Source organism: Eschrichtius robustus, chromosome 17, assembly GCF_028021215.1.
Source record: "Eschrichtius robustus isolate mEscRob2 chromosome 17, mEscRob2.pri, whole genome shotgun sequence".
NCBI lineage: Eukaryota > Metazoa > Chordata > Mammalia > Artiodactyla > Eschrichtiidae > Eschrichtius > Eschrichtius robustus.
This window is the reverse complement of record NC_090840.1, coordinates 30,251,211-30,275,690: the sequence shown is the minus strand read 5'-3', so window position 1 is coordinate 30,275,690 and position 24,480 is coordinate 30,251,211. Positions and strand designations below refer to the sequence as shown.

The following is a 24,480-nucleotide window of genomic DNA, read 5'->3' as shown; positions in this document are numbered from 1 at the left end:
CTTTCCTTCTGCTAACTTTGGGTTTTGTTTGTTCTTCTTTCTCTAGTTTCTTTAGGTGTAAGGTTAGATTGTTTACTTGAGATTTTTCTTGTTTCTTTAGGTAGGCTTGTATAGCTATAAACTTCCCTCTTAGAACCGCTTTTGCTGCATCCCATAGGTTTTGGGTCGTCGTGTTTTCATTGTCATTTGTCTCTAGGTATTTTTTAATTTCCTCTTTGATTTCTTCAGTGATCTCTTGGTTATTTAGTAACGTATTGTTTAGCCTCCATGTGTTTGTCTTTTTTACGTTTTTTTCCCTGTAATTCATTTCTAATCTCATAGCGTTGTGGTCAGAAAAGATGCTTGATATGATTTCAATTTTCTTAAATTTACTGAGGCTTGATTTGTGACCCAAGATGTGATCTATCCTGGAGAATGTTCCGCGAACACTTGAGAAGAACGTGTAATCTGCTGTTTTTGGATGGAATGTCCCATATATATCAATTAAATCTATCTGGTCTATTGTGTCATTTAAAGCTTCTGTTTCCTTAGTTATTTTCATTTTGGATGATCTGTCCATTGGCGTAAGTGAGGTGTTAAAGTCCCCCACTATGATTGTGTTACTGTCAATTTCCTCTTTTATAGCTGTTAGCAGTTGCCTTATGTATTGAGGTGCTCCTATGTTGGGTGCATATATATTTATAATTGTTATATCTTCTTCTTGGATTGATCACTTGATCATTATGTAGTGTCCTTCCTTGTCTCTTGTAACATTCTTTATTTTAAAGTCTATTTTATCTGATATGAGTATAGCTACCCCAGCTTTCTTTTGATTTCCATTTGCATGGAATATCTTTTTCCATCCCCTCACTTTCAGTCTGTATGTGTCCCTAGGTCTAAAGTGGGTCTCTTGTAGACAGCATATATATGGGTCTTGTTTTTCTATCCATTCAGCCAGTCTATGTCTTTTGATTGGGGCATTTAATCCATTCACGTTTAAGGTAATTATCGATATGTATGTTCCTATGACCATTTTCTTAATTGTTTTGGGTTTGTTTTTGTAGGTCCTTTTCTTCTCTTGTGTTTCCCACTTAGAGAAGTTCCTTTAGCATTTGTTGTAGAGCTGGTTTGGTGGTGCTGAATTCTCGTAGCTTTTGCTTGTCTGTAAAGCTTTTGATTTCTCCATCAAATCTAAATGAGATCCTTGCCGGGTAGAGTAATCTTGGTTGTAGGTTCTTCCCTTTCATCACTTTAAGTATATCATGCCACTCCCTTCTGGCTTGCAGAGTTTCTGCTGAGAAATCAGCTGTTAACCTTATGGGAGTTCCCTTGTATGTTATTTGTCGTTTTTCCCTTGCTGCTTTCAATAATTTTTCTTTGTGTTTAATTTTTGCCACTTTGATTACTATGTGTCTCGGCGTGTTTCTCCTTGGGTTTATCCTGTATGGGACTCTCTGCACTTCCTGGACTTGGGTGGCTATTTCCTTTCCCATGTTAGGGAAGTTTTCGACTATAATCTCTTCAAATATTTTCTCTGGTCCTTTCTCTCTCTCTTCACCTTCTGGGACCCCTATAATGCGAATGTTGTTGCGTTTAATGTTGTCCCAGAGGTCTCTTAAGCTGTCTTCATTTCTTTTCATTGTTTTTTCTTTAGTCTGTTCTGCAGCAGTGAATTCCACCATTGTGTCTTCCAGGTCACTTAACCGTTCTTCTGCCTCAGTTATTCTGCTCTTGATTCCTTCTAGTGTAGTTTTCATTTCAGTTATTGTATTGGTCATCTCTGTTTGTTTGTTCTTTAATTCTTCTAGGTCTTTGTTAATCATTTCTTACATCTTCTCAATCTTTGCCTCCATTCTTATTCCGAGGTCCTGGATCATCTTCACTATCATTATTCTGAAATCTTTTTCTGGAAGGTTGCCTATCTCCACTTCATTTAGTTGTTTTTCTGGGTTTTTTTCTTGTTCCTTCATCTGGTACATAGCCCTCTGCCTTTTCATCTTCTCTATCTTTCTGTAACTGTGGTTTTTGGTCCACAGGCTGCAGGATTGTAGTTTTTATTGCTTCTGCTGTCTGCCCTCTGGTGGTTGAGGCTATCTAAGAGGCTTGATGGGAGGCTCTGGTGGTGGGTAGAGCTGACTGTTGCTGTGGTGGTCAGAGCTCAGTAAAACTTTAATCCACTTGACTGTTGATGGGTGGGGCTGGGTTCCCTCCCTGTTGGTTGTTTTGCCTGAGGCAACCCAACACTGGAGCCTACCTGGGCTCTTTGGTGGGGTTAATGGCAGACTCTGGGAGGGCTCACGCCAAGGAGCACTTCCCAGAACCTCCGCTGCCAGAGTCCTTGTCCCCACAGTGAAACAGAGCCACCCCCCGCCTCTGCAGGAGACCCCCCCAACACCGGCAGGTAGGTCTGGTTCAGTCTCCCCCAGGGTCACTGCTCCTTCCCCTGGGTCCCGATGCGCACACTACTTTGTGTGTGCCCTCCAAGAGTGGGGTCTCTGTTTCCCCCAGTCCTGTCGAAGTCCTGCAATCAATTCCCACTAGGCTTCAAAGTCTGATTCTCTAGGAATTCCTCCTCCCGTTGCCGTACCCCCAGGTTGGGAAGCCTGACGTGGGGCTCAGAACCTTCACTCCAGTGGGTGGACTTCTGTGGTATAAGTGTTCTCCAGTCTATGAGTCACCCACCCAGCAGTTATGGGATTAGATTTTACTCTGATTGCGCCCCTCCTACCGTCTCACTGTGGCTTCTCCTCTGTCCTTGGACGTGGGGTATCCTCCTTGGTGAAGTCCAGGGTCTTCCTGTCAATGATTGTCCAGCAGACAGTTGTGATTCTGGTGCTCTCACAAGAGGGAGTGAGAGCACGTCCTTCTACTCCGCCATCTTGGTTCTATCTTTTCATTTATTGGTTTAAAGGTCAAAAATTTTTTAAGTTTTAGCCACATGCTAAAATTATTTAATTTAAAGCTTCTTGCTTTAACATGTTTAGTTTGGCTTTTTAGTGCTTCAGTTTAACTTGATGTCTCTTTTAACATTTAGAAGAAGAAGGGAAAGAAGAAACAATGAATTGGGCATTCAGAGTATCTCTTAAATACATGCACCACTCTCTCCTTTATTTCAACATTAAACTGAATACTCATTTTTTATTCTTTCATTATTAGATACTATTAATTATATACCTGAGATATAATTGATGTATCTCTATACTTTCAGAGAAAAGAAGCTGGGCAAATATTTTCCAATCAAGGAAATGTATCTCCGCTAACCATTTACTACTCAATCACTCTTAAGGAAGAATCTATCCAAGAACTTTGCCCAGCCAGACACTGAACTGCCAAATTTCTAAATGGGCAGGGATGGGCAACCTGGTGCTCCAGGGCTTTAAAGTCTGACCACAGGACAGGGATCAAGATAGTGGAGTAAAATGATCCTGAGCTCACCTCCTCAAATGGACACACCAAAACTACAACTATGCATAGAATAACTGTCCTCTGAGAATGACCTGAAAACTAACAGAACAGCTCTTCTACAACTATGGATATAAAGAAAAAACCACATTGAGATGGGTAGGAGTCAGGACTCACATCTCCAGGGTGGTGACCCACAAGCAGGAGGGGTATCACAAACGTGAAGATCCTCCTTCAGGAGTGAGAGGTCTGAGCCCCACATTGGGCACCTCAGCTTTGGGGACCTTCACCAAGTAGACAAGCTCCCATAATAACTGGCTTTGAAAACCAGCAGGGCTTACATCTAGAAGAGCCAGTGGGCTATGGGGAACCAAGACTCTGCTCTTGAAGGGCTCACATGCAAACTCACTACAAATCTGAGCATAGAGGCAGCAGTTTGAAAAGCACCTGACCATAAGTGAAGAAGATTTATTGACTAACTTTAGGGCAAGTGCCAAAAAGGCAGGGGTCTGCTGGAACTTTATCTGGGGACCAAAGTGCTGGTGGATGCCATTTTTATTCTCTTCTACCTAGCTGGCCTGGCACTGGCATGCTCCATTTCTGACATTCACCATCTACATTGCTAGCACCCCTTGCCCCACCTTGGCATTCCCCTCCTGACCTGCCCCACCCAACCAGCCTGCCCTAGTCAGCACCCGTCCAATGCAGCTCCCACATTGCCCCATTTTGTTGGTGGCCCAAGACCAGACTAGCACCCCTCAGATTAGCTACTGCCTCTCCACACTCAGCCAGTGGCCTCTGCCAGGATAGGTGTCCCTCCTAGAGTGGTTCCCAACTTACCACACCCAGTTGGCATCCTTGGATCAGACAGGCACCTCTCCAAAGTGACTCCCACCCCAGGGGCAACCCTACCCACCAGTGCACCCACAACAATCATGGCACCACCAAAATAAAGGGCACATGCAGCCTACATGGGGGACATATCTGGAACACCAGGATCTAGTAATGAGGAGGGATTGCTTTTCTAGGCCCCAACTTTCTACATAAGGCCACTCCTTCAAGATCAGGAGACATAACTGATCTACCTAGCACTTAAACAAACACAGAGAGGTAGGATAAATGAGGAAACAGAGAAATATGGTCAAAACAAAAGAACAAGACAAAACCTCAGAAAAAGGATGAAACGAAATTGAGATAATTAATCTAATAAAGAGTTAAAAGTTATGGTCATAAAGATGCTCACCAAAATCAGGAGAAAACTGGATTAACACAGTGAGAACTTCAACAATAAGATAGAAAATATAAAAAAGAACCACTTAGAGGTGAAGAATACTATAACTAGAATGAAAAATACACTAGATAAATTAACAGCAGATGAGCTGATTCAGAAGGACAGATCAGTGAACTGGAAGACAGAGTAGTGGAAATCCCCTAATCAGAAAAGCAGATTAATTAATTAATTAATTAATTAATTTAAAAAGAATTTTAAAAAGACAGGATAGTTTAAGAAATCTCTGGGACAACTTCAAGCATACTAACATCCACATTATATGGGTCCCAGCAGGAGAAGAGAGACAGAAAGGGACAGAAAACTTATATGAAGAAATAATGGCTGAAAATTTTCCTAACCTGAGGAAAGAAACAGATGTCCAGGTACAGGAAGCAGAGTCCCAAATAAGATGAACCAAAAAGACACACTCCAAGACACGTCATAATGAAAATGTCAAAAGTTAAACACACAATCTTAAAGGCAACAAGAGGAATACAACTAGTAATGTATAAGGAAATTTTCTGCAGAAACATTACAGGCCACAAAGAACTGGAACAATATATTTAAAGTACTGAAAGGAAAAAACTTACAAGAATATGCTAACTGCAAGGTTATTATTCAGATTTGGAGATATAAAGAGTTTCCCAGAGAGGCAAAAGCTAAAGGTGTTTATCACCACTAACCTGCCTGTAGAAGAAAGGTTAAAGGAAATTCTTTCAGCAAAAAAGAAAAGGCCATAACTACCAATAAGAAAATACAAGAAACAAACAATCTCACTGGTAAACACAAATATATAGTGCAGATAGTGGATCAATGACTTACAAAGCTAGTGTGAATGTTAAAAAACAAAGGTAGTAAAATCAACTATGTCTACAATAATTAGTTAAGGGATACACAAAATAAAAAGATGTAAAATATGCTATCAAAACTCAAAAACCTGTAAGAGATACACAAAAAATAAAGAGAAAATAATCCAAATGTAACACTAAAGATAGTCATAAAATCACAAAGGGAGAAAACAAGAGAAGAAGAAAGGAACAGAGAGGAATTATAAAAACAAGAAAACAATCAACAAAATGGCAATTAGTACATATGTATCATTACTTTAAATGAACTAAATGCTCCAATAAAAATACATAGAGTTGCTGAATGAACACAAAAACAAGACCCATCTATATAAAGCCTGCAGGAGACACACTTCAGATCTGAAGATACACAAAGACTGAAAGTGAAGGAATGGAAAAGGTATTATATGCAAATGGAAACAAAAAGAAAGCTGGGGTAGCAATACTTATGTCAGACAAAACAGACATAAAAACAAGGTTCTAAAAGAGATTTTTAAAAGGATATTGCATAATGATACAGGAATCAATCCAACAAGAGGATATAACACTTTAAAACACTAATGCACCCAAAATAGCAGACCTAAATATATAAAAGAATATTAGCAGACATAGAAAGAGAAATTGACAGTAAAACAATATAGTAAGGGACTCTAATACACCACTTACAGCAAAGGATAGATCATTCAGACAGAAAATCAATACGGAAACACTGGCCTTGAATGATATATTAGACCAATAAACTTAATAGATATATAGAGAACATTCCATCCAAAACAGCAAAGTACACATTGTTTTCAAGTGTACATGGAACATTCTCTAGGATACAACACATGTTAGGCCACAAAACAAGTCTCAATAATTTGAAGAAGATTTAAATCATGTGAAACATCATTTCTAATCACAACATTATGAGACTAGAAATCAACTACAATTATTATCTTTTTAAATTTTATTTATTTATTTATTTATTTATGGCTGTCTTGGGTCTTCGTTTCTGTGCGAGGGCTTTCTCTAGTTGCGGCAAGTGGGGGCCACTCTTCATCGTGGTGCGCAGGCCTCTCACCATCGCGGCCTCTCTTGTTGCGGGGCACAGGCTCCAGACGCACAGGCTCAGCAATTGTGGCTCACGGGCCTAGTCGCCCCGCGGCATGTGGGATCTTCCCAGACCAGGGCTCAAACCCGTGTCCCCTGCATTGGCAGGCAGATTCTCAACCACTGTGCCACCAGGGAAGCCCCTACAATTATTTTTAAAACTGAAAAAAAAAAACAGATGGAGTCTAAACAATATGCTATACAACAACCAACGGGTCACTAAAAATATCAAAGAGGCAATAAAAAAAAATACCTGGGGACAAATGAAAATGGAAGCATAACATTACAAAATCAATGTGAGGCAGCAAAAGCAGTTCTAAGAGGGAAGTTTATAGTAATACAGACCTACCTCATGAAGCAAGAAAAATATCAAAAAAAACATTATATTCTTATACCTAAAGGAACTACAAAAAAAGAAGAAACAAAGCTCAAAGTTAGAAGGAAGGAAATAAAAAAGATCAGAGCAGAAATAAATGAAACAGAGACCAAAAAAACAATAAAAAAGATCAATGAAACTAAGAGCTGGTTCTTTGAAAAGATAAACAAAATTGATAAACCTTTAGCCAGACTCATCAAGAGATAGAGAGAACCCAAATAAATAAAATCAGAAATGAAAGAGAAGTTGCCTCTGACACCACAGAAATACAAAGGATCATAAGAAACTACCAAAATGGACAATCTGGATGAAATGGATAAATTCCTAGAAATGTACAATCTTCCAAGACTGAATCAGGAAGAAATAGATAATATGAACAGACCAATTATCAGTAAAGAAAGTGAATCAGTGGTAAAAAAATTTTAAAAAAAACAAACCTCCAACAAACAAAAGTCCAGGACAAGACAGCTGTACACGTGAATTTTACCAATCATTTAAAGAAAAGTTAACACTTAACCTTCTCAAACTATTCCGAAAAATTGAAGAAGGAACACTTCCAAACTCTTTCAACAAGGTCGGCATCATCCTGATACCAAAACCAGATAAAAACCTCACACACACAAAAAAATTACAGTCTAATATACTTGATGAACATAGGTGCAAAAATCCTCAATGAAATATTAGCAAACCAAAGTCAATGATACATTAAAAGGATCATGCACTATGATCAAGTGGGATTTATTCCAGGGACTCAAGGAGGGTTCAGAAAGGCTATCATCAAAAAGACAAAATATAACAGGTGTTGGTGAGGATGTGGAGAAAAGGAAACCCTTGTTCACTGTTGGTAGGAGTGTAAACTGGTACAGCCACTACGGAAAACAGTATGGAAATTTCTCAAAAAATTAAAAATAGAACTACCATATGATCCAGCAACTCCACTTCTGGGTATTTACCCAAAGAAAATAAAAACACTAATTGGAAAAGATATATGCACCTCAATGTGTATTGCAGCACTATTTACAGTAGCCAAGATATGGAAGCAACCTAAGTGTCTATTGATAGATGAATAGATAAAGAAGATGTGATATACATGTATATCACATATATATGGTGGAATATTGCTCAGCCATAAGAAATAATGAAATCTTGCCATTTGGGACAAACTGGGTGAGCCTAGAGGGTATTATGCTAAGTGGATTAAGTCAGATAGAGAAAGACAAATACCTTATGATTTCACTTACAAAACTAACTAAACTAAACTAAAACAGACTTATAGATACAGAGAACAAATGGATGGTTGCCAGAGAGAAGAAGAGTAAGGGGATAGGCGAAATAATTGAAGGGGATTAAGAGGTACAAACTTTCTGTTATAAAATAAATAAGTCATGGGGATGTCATACACAGCATAAGGAATATATTGTATTAAAAATATACAATATATTGTATTAATTTTAAATGGTGACATCTGGTAACTAGACTTATCATGGTGATCATCTCATAATATACCTAAATGTTGAATCACTATGTTGTACACCTGAAACTAATATAATATTGTATGTCAATTACACTTTAATTGTTAAAAAGCTGATCAAAACTACACACAAGCCACCAGAGTTTAGACTTCTGTTCAACAGTCCTGTACCCCAGTGTGCAGAATCATAACCTATCTCCACTTATTTGATGATCAGCACCCTGAATTCTCCTCCATTGCCTAGTCTGATTTATTTCTGTGCTATTTTCAGTTTCTCTGAGGCTCTCTTGTGATTTTGCTTCATTGACTCAGACAGTCTTGGTTTCTCTCTTTTTATAAATTATCTTTCTTCACACTTAAATTATTGAATTGCTCCAAAAGGAAGCCCTTCCTGCCAGGAGCTCTCCACTGGCATCCTTATGGAGGAAGCCGATCTCTGCATCATGAGCTTCTGTTCCATCCTCAGGCCACAGCAACATGCACTGCTGCTAAAACAATTACAAATCTGCCTCAAGGTAACTGACATTTCTGAGAGGGGAGTTGAAATTGTTCTACACTATCTTTGTCACACCTGCCTCTTGCTATCCACGATCTCATTCCCAATTTGCTCATAGCAGAAGACAGAACCCAAAACATTCATCTTCTGTGGTTTAGTAATGATTGGTATTACTGTGCCTTAAAGAAAGGAAACCAAGCCTTGTCCTTTCTCTAGATTTTGTCCTCTCTGATGCAGTAAAACTAACTGGGTGCAGATATCTACTTAGGGAATATTTTCACTTAAGATTAGTAGGTGGATGAGATTAGTAGGTGGATGAGTAGACCCACAGTCTGCCCTGAAGAAATAGCATATCTCTCTTCAGCACGTGGTTTCAAAATTTAGATTCAGGGAAAAGTTGGAGAATTTACTTTAGTCTCAAGGTCTAAACTGAATTTCTCAACATAGCTTTTATTGGAGCTCTATATTCTCCACCAGCGAAAATCCCAACTCCTTCACCTGCTTCCTCTTTTTAAACTATTTTACCTTTTAAATTATGTTCCTACCATCAGAGGAAGAGACCTCCATACAACACCTGATAAGAATATTGAATTTACTGCTTTATAAGCAAGTCAGAGCTATGCTTGGAAGGTTAAGTCTTCCTGAGCAAAGCAAAGAGCTGGTCTTACATAAAGTTTGACACCATGGAGTTCAAGAAAAAATCATTTTCCCTTAGAAATTTCTAAGTCTTCTAATATTTTCTAGAAATTTCTAGTATCCAGTAGTGCCAATGAGAAATCTCATGCCAATCTAATGCTTCTTTATTTATAGGCAATTTTTTCCACTTCTGGAAGCTTTTAGGATTTTTCTCTTTAATCTTAATCTTCTGAGATTTAAACAGTTTGCTAGGTTTGGGTTTTCTCTTACTTATCTCACTCACATTTGGTGACCCTTTTAAATCTAAAGACTTGTGCATTTCTTCAGCTCTAAAAAAAAGGTTTCTCTATAGTTTTAATTAATTTATCTCCTTCTTTTTCTCTATTCTCTCCTTTGGGAACTTATCTAGCTTTTGTTAGAACTTCTAGATCTATCTTTCATGTCTTACTTACCTTTTTTACCATCAATCCTCTTACCACGTCTTGCATGCTTTTATATTTCCTGTCCTTCTGTGTTATATTCTGGGAGAATTCTTCAGCTTACTAATTCTCTCTTCAGTTTTGTCCATTCTGCAATTTAGCTAATCTCATAACTTTTTTGTTTTTATTGCTGTTGCTATTTTATTTTTGATTTTTGGATGATTAAAATTTTTATCTCCAAGTCTCTAGTTGATTCTCTTTCACAATTAACATTCTAAGTAACATAAAATAGATTCCCTCTCTTATCTCCATGAAGATATAAATCTTTTATAAAAATTATTGTCTGTTTTGTTCATTTTATTTCCTCAGGTATTAGTTTTTATTTTCTTTAATGCTTCTCATAGTGCTGATTTTGCACAATTGTTTGACAATCTTTGGCTTGTGTGATCATCATTGTATTGAAATTCTCCATAACTTCAGTAGATCAGCTGTATACAAAGGGAGATAATAGATGTGGGCTACCTTAGGGATGGAAGTATTTTATAATCAACATTGTTTATTATCAGCACATAGTGACAATAAAAAGATTGACTTTTAGTTATGTATATTTTTTTAATTATCTGCAGACATTGCCCCCCTTAATTGTCATCACCTGGGGAAGATCAGTCCCACTAAACCCTCCCTCACTCCACCTCCTCAATTCATCCCACCACGTGATAAGCCATTGCTATGGATTCTGTTCCATTTACTGTCTTCTTTCTACAGTGATTGTGGGGAAAAACACTGCTAAGAAAAAAATAGATAAGCAACAAGGATTACAGTAAAGCACTATGAATTATACCCAATATCTTGTAATAACCTATAATGGAATATCTGAAATTACATCAGCCAAAAAACTGAATCACTATGCTGTACACCTGAAGCTAACACAATTTTGTAAATAAACTATACTTTAATTAAAAAATTGCTAAGGGTATAACACTAACTCATTGTCTGGGCATATAGTCCCCTATTCCCTCTGAGTTTTGCCATCCACCTGGGATATAGCTCTGCTTCTCCAGTCCAAAACCCGTATTACTGCCCCACCCTAGAGACAATTGCTTCTGCTTTCATCCACTCCATGCAGACTTGGTGAGAAAGAAGTCAACCTACTTCACTTACTGTGAACATTGTTCCTCATATAATCACCCTAATGGTAGACTGTGGCTCTTGAACCAGCCTCTTCAAGGGTAGAGTACTTCCAGAACCCTTCTCACTTTGCAAGAAATATCTGTGAGTGTTTTAGGCAGTGGTTTTCTTCATTAATAATAACAGTGGCCTGCTCTAAGCGCTTCACAATTTGTGAGAATTTGTGAGAATTAAATGAGTTAATGAGTACGTGAAGCCATGTACCTTCTGTCACTAAAAAACTTCTCACATTTCCTATTTTCCAGCTAGCAATTTCCTGTTTTCCATCACTGTAGATTTTCTTAATCATCTTTTCTGTCATTTCTAGAGATTTATGGCATTCAGCATATTATCTTGATCTAATTTTTTATCTGCTTCTTAAAATAGCTTTACCCTTTTTTTTTCTAGACATGTAAGCATTCTGTAATAGTCTGCTCAGGCTGTCATAACAAAATACCACAGACTGGGCAGCTTAAACAACAGAAATTTATTTTCTCACAGTTCTGGAAGCTAGAAGTCCAGATCAAAGGGCTGTCATAGTTTGTTTGTTAAGACTTCTCTTCCTGGCTTGTAGACAGCTACCTTCTTATTATGTCCTCACTTGGCCTCTCTTCTGTAAATGTACAGAGAGAGAGAGAGCTCTCTGGTGTCTCTTCCTCTTCTTATAAAGACACCAATCCTGTTGGATTAGGATCTCACCCTTATGATGCTATTTAACTTTAATTACCTTCCTAAAGGTCCCATCTCCAAATAGTCACATTGGGGGTTATGATATCAACATATGAATTTGGGGGGGACAATATTCAGTCCATAGCACATTCTAATAGATCAGTTCTTAAAGAAAACAGCAATTTACTCAGAGGAAGCTAATAAGTAAGAACAAATGTAAGGACACGTGTAAAATGAAAGAGAGGGATATTAACTAAAGAATCTTCAAAGTGAATACAGAGTATGGTATCTTTCCTGATGAAAACTACTGTGCAAAAATATCTGTAGCATAAATGAACGTGACATTCAAAATGCGCCTCAACTTCCCCAAGACACCAATTTTCAGGAACATTTGTGAACATATTCTTTGACTCATTCAGGCTGGTATTGTATAAAAGAAATTATAAAAACATAGTTGTTGCTTACTTTACTCTCAAACCTGAAACTCTTTAGGGAATTTAAGATGTTTATTAAAATGAAATATATTAGTATTAAGACGATTTCATGTTGATATTGATATGCTATAAAAGAAATCCAAATTCTCTTTCCAATTGGGTAAAGATTTGGAAAGGGTTACTATTCTTATGTTGTTGATGTGTTTGTATGTGTATATGTGTGCATATACATGTACATATGGGACTTATGGATATAAATTTAAAATCTATGTGCCAATATTTTTGTAACTTTTTGGTGACTTTAGTCTTAAGTAGTCACTTAACTTTTAACAAACTTAGGCACCACCACACTTATTATGGACCATTAGAATGTGATTCATAACAATAAAAATAGGCGTTATGTACACAACCTCCAGCACTTACAGATTAACAGAAGAAGAGATCTAGAGAGTAGACTGCTGGAAGAGGTTTGCAAACAAGATTTGGAGGCATAAATGTATCGTAGGCTGTTCTACACAGATCAAGAATAATTTATGTTAGGAAATTGTGTATCATAATATCCATATGTACAAATTAATGTGTACAAACTATACCATATGTAGAAGTGAAATGTGACAACTCAAAATTTTCACAGTATTTAGAGGTAAATGTGAGAAGACAGCAAAGTGAGAATTGGTTAAGTTATATATTAATGACCCAAGTTTTTGCTTAAAATTTGTAGGTTTTATGATAGAGCACAAGATACATTGTTTAAAATCAGAATTTTGTCCAAATTTCAAGTATTTTTGTTCAGAAATTTAATCCTACAAAAATTTTCACTTATTCAAATCAGATTTCTTTTCTTCAAATGTAAATTTTGAGGACATCTCTCTGAATTTATCATTAATTAATACAAATACAAGACTGAAAAAATGACCTGCTCCTCTCCCCGTCCCAAACTTCCCATATTAGAAAATAATATTCTTTTTTATTGAAATATAGTTGATGTACAATATTATGTTATTTTTAAGTATACTACATGGGGATTTGACATTTTCATAAATTATGAAATGATCACCACCATAAGTCTGGTAGCCATCTGTCCCCTAATAAAGTTATTAAATATTATTGACCATATTTATTATTATGTATATTACATCATGTGTCTTATTTATATTATAACTGGAAGTCTGTACCTCTTAATCCCTTTTATCAATTTTACCCACCCCTACCTCTTCCCTTCTGGCAACCACACATGTGTTCTCTGTATCTATGAGCCTGTTATACTTTTGTTTATTTGTTTTTAGAATCCACATATAACTGGGATCATACATTATTTGTCTTCTTCTAGCTGATTTATCTCACTTAGGGTAAGGCTCTAGATCCATCCATGTTGTAAAAAATGCCAATATTTTATTTTTTTTATGGCTGAATAATATTACATTATGTGTGTGTGTGTGTGTGTGTGTGTGTGTGTGTGTGTGTGTATATATATATATATATATATATATATATATATATACCACATCTTTATCCACTTGTCTACCAATAGACACTTAGGTTGCTTCAATATCTTGGCTACTGTAAATAGTGCTACAATATACATTGGGGTGCATATACCTTTTCCAATTAGTGTTTTATTTTCTTTGGGCAAATACCCAGAAGTGGAGTCTCTTGATCATATGGTAGTTCTATTTTTAATTTTTTGAGAAACCTCATACTGTTTTCCATAGTGGCTGCATCAATTTACACTTTCACGAACAGTGCATGAGGTTTCCCTTTTCTCCACATCCTCACCTACTCCTGTAATTTTTAATAGCCATTGTGATGGGTGTGAGGTGATATCTCATTGTGGATTTGATTTGGAGTTCCCTGATGATTACTAATGTTGAGCAACTTTTCATGTGTCTTCTGGTTATCTGTATGTCTTCTTTAGAAAAATGTCTATTCAGATCCTACACCTATTTTTTAATCAGGTTTTTTGTTTTTTTGATGTTGAGCTGTATGAGCTCACTTTATATTTTGGATATTAATCCCTTATTGGATATATTGTTTGCAAATATACTCTCCCCGTCAGTAAGCTGAATTTTTATTTTGTTGCTAGTTTCCTTTCCTGTGCAAAAGCTTTATAGTTCGATGTAGTCGCATATGTTTATTTTTGCTTGTGTTCTCCTTGCCTGAGGAGACAGATCCAAAAAATATTGCTAAAACCAATGTCAAAAGGCATGCTGCTTATGTTTTCTTCCAGGAGTTTTGTGGTTTCAGGTCTTACATTTAATTCTTTAATACATTATGCGTTTATTTTTGTATATGGTGTGGGGAAGTGGTGCAGTTTGATTCTTTTGCATGTAACTGTCCAGTTTTCCCGACACCATTTATGGAAGAGTCTTCCATTGTATAGTCTTGTTTCTGTTGTCATATTTAATTGACCATATACGTGTGGGTTTATTTCTGGGGTCTTTATTTCATTCCATTGTTCTATGTGTCTGTTTTTGGTCAGTACCATAATGTTTTATTACACTAGCTTTGTTATAAAGTTTGAAATCAGAAAGCATGATAAATTCATCATTTTTCTTTTTCAGGATTGCTTTGGCTGTTAGAGATCTTTTGTGTTTCCATACAAATTTTAGAATGATTTCTTCTAGTTCTGTGAAAAATGATATTGGTATTTTGAGTACAAGATTTTTGCCTCCTTGGTAGGATATTTTTCCATGGGTAATTTTTTTTGTTTGTTTTGGATGCAATAGTGAGTGGGATTGTTTTCTTAATTCTCTTTCTGATAGTTCATTATTAGTGCTTAGAAATGCAACAGATTTTTGTATATTAATTATGTATCCTACAACTTTACTGAATTCATTAATTAGTTCTAATAGTTTTTTGCTGGTGTCAAAGATTTTCTATATATATTACCATGTCCTTTTCAAATAGTGACAGTTTTACTTCTTCCTTTCAAATTTGAAAGCTTTTAATTTATTTCTTGTCTGATTGGTGTGACTAGGACTTCCAATAATATGTTGAGTAAAAGTGGCAAGAGTATACTTATCGTGTTCCTGAACTTAGAGGAAAGGCTTTCAGCTTTTCACCATTGAGTAAGATGTTGGCTGTGGATTTGTCATACATGGCCTTTTTCATGTTGAGATATGTTCCCTCTTTACCCACTTTATTGAGAGTTTTTATCATAAATATCTTGTCCTGGACTTTTGTTTATTGGGTTTTTTTAGGACAGACTCACTTTCATTATTGATAATTGGTCTGTTCATATTTATCTATTTCTTCTTGATTCACTCTTGGAAGATCGTACATTTCTAGGAATCTTTGTATTTCTGCAGTATCAGAGGAAACTTCTTTCATTTCTGATTTTATTTTATTTATTCTGATTTTATTTATTTATTTCTCTTTATTTCTTGATGAGTCTGGATAAAGGTTTGTCAATTTTGTTTATTTTTTCAAAGAACCAGCTCTTAGTTTCACTGATCTTTTCTATTTATTTATTTATTTATTTGTTTGTTTGTTTAGTTTTGGTCTCTCATTTATTTCTGCTCTGAACTTTATTATTTCCTTCATTCTAACTTTGAGCTTTGTTTGTTTTTGTTTTTTCTAGTTCTTTAGATTTAAAGATAGAGTGTTATTTGAGATTTTTCTTGCTTTCTGAGGTAGGTCTGTATCTCTATAAACTTCCCTCTTAGAACTGCTTCTGCTGCCTCCCATTGATTTTGGAATGTTGTGTTTTCATTTTCATTTGTCTTCAGGTATTTTTTTATTTTCTCTTGGATATTTTTAGTGACCCACTGGTTGTTTAGTGGCATATTGTTTTGACTACAAGTGTTTGTGTGTTTTGCATTTTTTAAAATTGTAGTTGATTTCTAGTCTTATACTCTTGTGGTCACCAGAGATATATGCTCTAAGCGTGCCCCATGTGGGCTGTGAACCCCCATCTGCTGTGGTAGGTCTGACTTCTGTGGGCACACTGTTAAGCAAGGCTTTCCCCAGCCCACTTGACTGCAAGGCCTTGCTTCATGCAGTGACTGTGGCCCAGTGGTAGGTGGGGCTGGGTCCCCACATGCCTGGCTGCTAAGCCTGGGGGCCATGGGGCCACAAGACTGGTACCAGCCTTCCAGTGGTCACAGCCAGATCCCTTTGTGGATAAGAGGCAGTGGGTCTGGTGCCAGTCCACTGGTAGGCAGGTAAGCCCCCAGTGCTAATATGCTAGAGGGAGGATTCCTAAATGACACTTTCCAGCACCAGTGTCCACACAGTGCAACAAGCTCCCAAAAATGGCTGCAGCCAGCATTTCCATCCCCAGGGGGAGGCCCAGTTGCCTCCTGCCTCTCCAGGAAGCTTTTCAAGATGAGCAAGGTGATCTGACCCACGTTCCTCTTAAACTATTGCCTCTGTGCTAAGACATGTAGAGAGTGAGATTTTACATGCACCTTTTTAAAGCAGAGTCATTGTTTCCTGTAGCCTTCTGGCTCTCCCAAACATAAGCCCCACTGGTTTTCAAAGCTGGACACTTCAGGGGTTCATCTCCCCAGTGCAGGACCACCAGTCTGAGGATCCCAATTTGGGGCTCAGATCCCTCACTCCTTGGGGAGGACCTCTCTGATTGTGATATTGCTCCCATTTGTGGATCACTGACCCAGGAATGTGGGTCCTGACTATACCATGTCTCCACCCCTCCTACCCATCTTGTTGTGGTCCCATCTTTATATCTTTAGTTGTAAAATTATTTCTGCTAGTCTTCAGGTCTTTCTCATACACAATTGCTCTGTTAGATAGTTGCTCATATATAGTTGTAATTTGGATGTACCTGTGTGAGGAGGTGAATTCAGGGTCTTCCTACTCCTCCATTTTGCTCACACCTTTCCTGGAGTATAATTTTCTTTACCTAATTCCTGTCTGTTATTCAAGACAGAAATAGCAAGTTTTAAAGACTTTGACCAACTGGAATTTTTTAAATGAGTTAAGTCATTGAAAAATGAACTAATTCTTAATTAAGCATTAATTAAGAAGAATCTAGCAAAGTTTGCAAAAGCCAAAAATTATTCAAGAAGATCGTATTATAAGAAATAAATACTACTTTTAAATGAATTTAGGAACTAATGAATGGAAATCTAAAATATTATTTAGAGAACAAAGGCAGGTTCTAAGTATTTCTTTTACAAAATACTTGTTAAGACAAATGAAGAGAAAAATGACAAAATTTGATGACATTAAAATTTTCCCCAACCAATTTTCTTAAAAATTACCAATGAAATCCTACTTGCTAAATTTAAAGTCCTCCCCTAGTCCCCATCTTACTCACTTTGTGTTCTGACTTCTTTTGTCAAACTCTTAGCTTCCCCAACTTCTGTGATATTTTTCTCTCTCAGCTTTACTTCTCTAACTGCTACTTCTCGGTTCCTTTACTTTAGCTACTCCTTAAATGTCAGCAAATTCCAAGGTTGTGGCCTCCCAGTCTTATGTTTTTCTGTATAATTTCCACCATCTCCTCTAGGTAGATGATTCCTAGTTCAACTTCTCCAGTTCAGTCTCCCCTACTGATAGGGGAGACTCCCTTCTCAACTGCCTGATACACTGAATGTATTATTTATTCACACCTCAAGTTTACCATATATTAATATATTTCTATTTATCTTACAACTTATGTCTCCATCTGAGTTGCCCGTGTGGTATCACAATTATCCACTTTGCTAATTCTATTAGTTTCCTAAGGCTGCCATAACAACTTACCACAAACTGAGTGGCTTAATACAACAGAAATTTATTCTCACAATTCTGGAGTCTAGAAGCCTGAAATCGAGGTATTGGCAAGGTTGGCCCTTCTGGAAGTTCTGAGGGAGAATCTGTTCCATGCCTTTCTCCTAGCTTCTGGCCATTGCCAGCAATCTTTGGTGTTTCTTGGATTGTAGAGGCATCACTCCGATCTCTGCCTCTGTGGACACATGGCACTCTCCCTGTGTGTTTCTTCCATGTTTTCACTTGGCCTTCTTATAAGGAAGGACTCCAGTCATTAGATTAAAGGCCCACTCTACTCCAGTATGACCTCATCTTAACTTAGTTACATCTGTAAAGACCTTATTTCCAACTACAGTCACATTCTGAGGTTCTGGATGGACATGAATTTTGGCAGAACACTATTCAATGTAGTACGTTCACCAAACTTGACATTTCCTGCTGTTACATTAATCCACATATTTTAATTCAACACTCTTCCCTCTTCAAGTCACACGTCTTCCTCACCACAACTAATTATCATCTTTCTTTTTTCAATTACTTTCTAAAACATAGCTAAAAATGTACCTCTTCTTCTTAGAATTCTGTTACGGTTCCTCATTGGTCTCAACGGAACTTTCAAGCCAAATTATAGGTGATTGGAGATCCTATATTAAAAGGTTTGTGCCTTTATTGTCCTCTACAAGGCAGCAGCTAACACATCTTTTCTCAGCCTTTTTCCTTCTTCTTGAATATCTTCCCTTTACATTATTAAAGTATCATTCCTCCTCCTCTGACCACCACCTTCTCATTTTGCCTCATCAAAATTTGTCATCCATTTGTGTTATACTAAAACAACAATCTTAAACTAGAGAACACGTATCACAGGGTGTACATGAAAACTTTCCTGGAGTCCTAATAAACACCAATAGTTTTAAAAGAATCAAGTTCAAGATCTACATTTTACATATGTACTCTTTCTTAAAACTGATATTCCTGACTACAGCTGCAGACCACGAGTTTTTCTTTCCTACCTTTCTTTTCCCATTGGCTTTTCTCTCACTTTACCAAAGAAAGGCCTACTTCTAACCCATCCCAATACTACTATAATACATTGCCCTGGAGTGCAAAAAATTTCTACAGTCCCAAACACAGGGACAATTGTTGATTATGTGATTTTTTTGCCTGTATCTGATTGAATTTAGGAAGTAATGAATACTGTCATAATTATCTTATTTGCTATCAAATGTTTTTTAAAATGTGTTTTCTCTGATCCTTATCAAAAAAGAAATAAATTGCCTTTTAACTATAACTAATTCTTTATTCTTCCATAAGTACATATACAAATTTAAAAAGTCTTGTCCATCTCAATCAGAGATGGCTACCAATAAAACTTTCATGCTTGTTTATCAAAATTTGTAAAATATACTTACTGTTTCCCAAATTCTTCATCAAGGAATTATGAGGAATAATTCTTTTAAAAATATACATTATGAACTAGAATTATCAAATATAGCTTAAATGAAGCATTGTTATAAAAAGCATATACCTTTTGTTCCCTCTTATACTCCCATTCGGTATTTTGTTTTATGAAATATATATTTCTTCATCTCCATTTTTTCATTCACAAAATTACCTGAGGAGAAATACATTCATAACTTCTGTATGTATATAGGTGGGAAAGAAGACAGGCAAGGATTACTGTAGAAAAAAGCTGTAAAAAAAGAAAAGAAGGTGGAATAGATTGACATATTAATGCTCAGCTAATATAAAAAGAAAAATACATAGGTGAAATATAGCTATGGATTAGAAATGCTGACATGCTTCCTCATACAATTTTTAGCATGTTAACTGTGAGGTATGTTTGCACAGTACAAACTGGTGTTATTAATTGGCAATTATATGGTCAAATAGGACTTACAGAAAATTCAGGAAAAGAAAAACATTCTCCTTAAGTCTTAGGGCTTGAATTAGACATTTTGACAGTTTGAATACCTGACTTTACAGTCAATGATTCACCAATCCTCAACTTTTCTTTTTATGGATTTTTTTAGTGCATTGAGGTACATCAAATAAGGTCAAAAAAGGTTGGAAGTAGTGGGTTTATTTATTCAATAAGCATTTATTGAAAACCTACTTTGTCCTAGATCTTGTGGAATATAAAGAAAACATACAGTTCCTGATCTTGAAAATGTCAGTCTATGATAATGTCAAATATAAACATTGCTTTAAACACCCCATATGCACTGGATCACCAAGATCTTGTTGCCAGAACTGTATTCCTGAATGTTTCCTAGGTATCACAAGCAAGGTCCTATCACACAGTGTCCTATAAACACCATGAACTGAACACACACACACACATACACAAACACACGACTCATTTTTTCCATATGCCCACTACATACAAACATCTCCTTCTGAATTCCAATTTATATTAATGTTTTCATATATCTGATCTCTTGTAATAGTAATCGTTGTGAATTTAGTCACTTGTAATAAAAACTTAGAAATTATTCTTGATTCTTTATTTGGATTTATCCAAAAAACCCAGAAAGTTCAAATTCTTTGATTTCTGCCTCTAAATAAGTTCTTTAGTCCCTCTCTTTTTCCCTCATCCACTCTAACCTAATCTATTAACTTCTTTCTTTGCCTCCGTGCATTTACACTGCTCCTCTTCAACTCTCCCACTATTGTTACTTTTCCAAAACTTCTATCTGCTCATACCCCTCATTTGCTTAATATTCTCTATTGGTTCCTATTAGCCCATAGGCCAATGTTTAAACTCCTAAGCAGATCATACAGGGACCATCATAAGCTGACCCCACTCACCTTTCCAGACCTAACCACCATCACTCCTGACACACTCCACCACCTGGTACCCTCCACGTACACACTGTCTTCCAGTCACACCAAAATACTTGCTGAACATGTCATATTTTTTTCACATCTTTGAACATATGGTTCTCAAGGCCTGGAAGGCCCTTATTTCATTTTGTTGTCAAAGACCTTCTAATCCTTCCAGACTTAGGATGCTTTCTCTGTGAAGCCACTCCTTGATACCCCAGGCCAAGTTCAGTGTGAGCATAGCATTTTGTACATATTTTTATTACTTACTATTAGCTACTTATTTACATCCTTGCCTCTCCCAATTAAACTATGAACATCCATAGGGCTAGTATCTGTTTAACTTATCTTTCTATTTCCAGTATAAAAAGTAGAAACTCAATAACTGTTTGATGGATGAATAAACTTCTAAGCAGACTAAGATTTTTAAGCAGAAATTTATGAAGTAATATAAATGACAACATATCTTAATCAGAAAAAAAGGTTTTCTTGGTTTTGTAGACTGAATGCCCTCCTATTTCTGTATTGTGTATGATGTATCAGAATTTCTTCCATTGCGGCTCCATCTTCTCCATTCTTGAATGGTTTATAGAGGTCTTAGTGGGACACACTTGAAGAATCCTGATGTTGCAGCAGAACTTTAGACATTTGAAAGAGGTATAAGTTATACTATGATAATTATAAGGAGAGAGAGAAAGACACCAATGGTTGGGGAATTTGTAAACAACTAGATTTATGATATATTTGTAGACTTGGTGGGAAATGGATATTAGTGGAGAGGGGCTCTTTAAATGGAATCCACAGGTTACCCATTTCCAATGTGAACCGCATGGGTTCCAGTTTGGAAGTGAGATGGAAAGGGCAAAGATGCGTGTGAGGAGGTGAGAACGGATAGAACTTATGGGGGCCTGTGTAGACCCAGTGTCATGCTCAGAAGGAAAGTAGAGAGTGAGTTAGAACTTTGAGGAAAAGCTGTGAGGAAACTTAGATCATTATGAAGTATACTAGTTTATACAGTAAGTCCCCTACCTATGAACTTTCAAGTTGCAAACTTTCAAAGACGTGAACATACGTTCACATGTCCAATCATTTAAGTTAGTTCATGTGTCTGGCGTACATTGTCACATGCATGCATTCTCTACAAGTGTTTGTGCTTTTGTGTATTTTACTATACAGTATTATATAGAGTACAGTAGTACAGTATCTTTATTTCAAGCCCAGGATGTCTGGAAGCAAGCGTAAAAGCAGCGATGATGTAGCTGTTATTGCTAAGAAGTACCAAGCAATAATGATGGAAACAAAAGTGAAAATAGGGCTTCCCTGGTGGCGCAGTGGTTGAGAATCTGCCTGCTAATGCAGGGGACACGGGTTCCAGCCCTGGTCTGGGAAGATCCCACATGCCGCGGAGCCACTAGGCCCGTGAGCCACAACTACTGATCCTGCGCGTCTGGAGCTTGTGCTCCACAACAAGAGAGGCCGCAATAGTGAAGAGGCCTGCGCACCGCGATGAAGAGTGGTCCCCACTTGCCACAACTAGAGAAAGCCCTCGCACAGAAACGAAGACCCAACACAGCCAAAAATAAATAAATAAAATAAAATTTTAAAAAAAGTGAAAATAACTGAGAGATGGGAGTGAGGCGAAAAGATGGTAGACATCGCTCATTCTTATAACATGAATCATTCAACCATCGGCATGATTCTAAAGAACAAGGACAAGGTCATGGAACATGTGAAGTCTGCTGTGCCGATGATGCTGACAATAATATTGAAGAATCGTGGGAAAGTGATGGAGGAGATGGAGAAACTTCTCCATCCTGTGGATGCAGGATCAGCATCAGCACTGAGTCCTGCTCAGCTTAATGCTGTTTCAAGAGAAAGTTAAAAGCCTTTATGAAGACTTGAAGAAGAAACACATTGAAGAATCAGAGGGCGTATCTTTTAATGCCAGCCATGGCTGGTTTCATCGATTCAAGGCTAGAGCCAACATTCACAACATAAAAGTAAGTGGCAAGGCAGCGTGTGTAGATACGGTAGCTGCCCAGGAATTTCCTGAAGTGCTTCAAGAAATTATTGATGAAGGCACGTATTTGCCCAAGCAGGTTTTTAATGTGAATGTGGCAGGACTGTACTGGAAGGGGATACCAGACCAAAGTTACATCAGTAAGGAGGAAAAGTTGATGCCAACCTATAAAGCAGCAAAGGATAGGCTAACTCTGTTGTTTGGTGGCAATACTTCTGGTGATATGAAGCTGAAGCCTCTCTTAGTTTATCATTCAGAGAACCCAGGAGCCCTTAAAAACATAGCCAAGGGTTCTTTTCCTGTTGTGTGGAAGAGTAACCCCAAAGCCTGGGTTACACAGGCCATTTTAAAGGACTAGTTTTTCCACCCTTTATCCCTGAGGTAGAGTAATATTGCTTGGAAAAGGATGTCCCATTCAACATTCTTTTGTTGCTGGACAGTGCTCTGGGCCACCTCCCATTCATAGATGACTTTCATCCCAGCGTCAAAGTAGTGAATCTGCCACTGAATACTTCGTCGTTCATTCAACCTATGGACCAGGGAGTTATAGGGACTTTCAAGAAATATTTATGTCACAATTTTCATCACGCAGTAAAGGTGAGTAACAAATCAGGAACAACCTTGCAACAATTTTGGAAGGACTATAACATCTACAAGGCCATAAAAAAAAAAACCATTGACTTTGCTTGGCATGAGGTTACAGCCGTCACCATGAATGGGGTTTGGAAGAAACTTTGCCCGCAGTTTGGCCGTGATTTTTATGGATTTGAGAAGGTGGATGAGGAGTCCAAAGAGGTCTTCAGAAACTTAGTGACTCTCAGTGAGAAGCTGAAGCTAGATCTGCAAGAGAACAATTTCACTGAACTCCTTGCTGTGCAACACAAGGAGCTTACTAATGAAGACCTGACAGAATTGGAGGCCCAGAGGAAGGACAAAGAGAGACAAGAGGAAGAAGAAGTAACTGAAGAATGAAAGAGATTCACGATGCAGGGAATAGCAAGGGGATTTTCTTTATTTGAGGAGTCACTGTTAGCTTTTGAGGCACAGGACCCGAACATAGAACGGCACACGAAGGTTGCAGCAGCCATTCAGAATGCAATCCAGTGTTAACCGTGTCATTTATGATGAGAAAAAAAGAGCTACTACCCAGACATCACTGGATAATTTTTTCAAAAGGGTAGATAGACTTGAATCCAGCAAGGAACCAGAACATGTGCCATCAACGTCAGGTGTGAGTGAAATTTCAGCTTGCCCTCTGTCTCCTATTGCTAACAATCCTTCAGCTCTACCATCTCCCACCTCCTTTCCCTCCTCCAGTCAGTAACTCTTCTTGCCTGTTCACTCGATGCCAGCCCCTATATGCCAGCTGTTGTACTGTACTACTCTACTTTTCAAGGTACTGTACTGTAAAACTGTAAATGTTTTCTTTATTTTTTGTTTGTTTTTAATGTATTATTTGTGTGAAAAAAAGGTATTATAAACCTAATACAGGACAGTACTATATAGCCAATTGTGTTAGTTGGGTACCTAGGCTAACTTTGTTGGACTTATGAACAAATTGGGCTTACGAACGCGCTCTTGGAACGGAACTCGTTCGTATGTAGGGGACTTACTTTATGTTATGCTTTATATGTTTTCTTAGAAGGGAAGTTCATTAAATCACACT

The 24,480-nt window shown here is 37.3% G+C and overlaps 1 protein-coding gene across 1 annotated transcript in view; it reads left to right on the top strand.

The window, feature by feature from the left end:
* Positions 1 to 24,480, top strand: part of CNGB3 (cyclic nucleotide gated channel subunit beta 3) — a 158,867-nt gene that overhangs the window by 49,339 nt on the left and 85,048 nt on the right. The gene's annotated exons all lie outside the window — the stretch shown is intronic.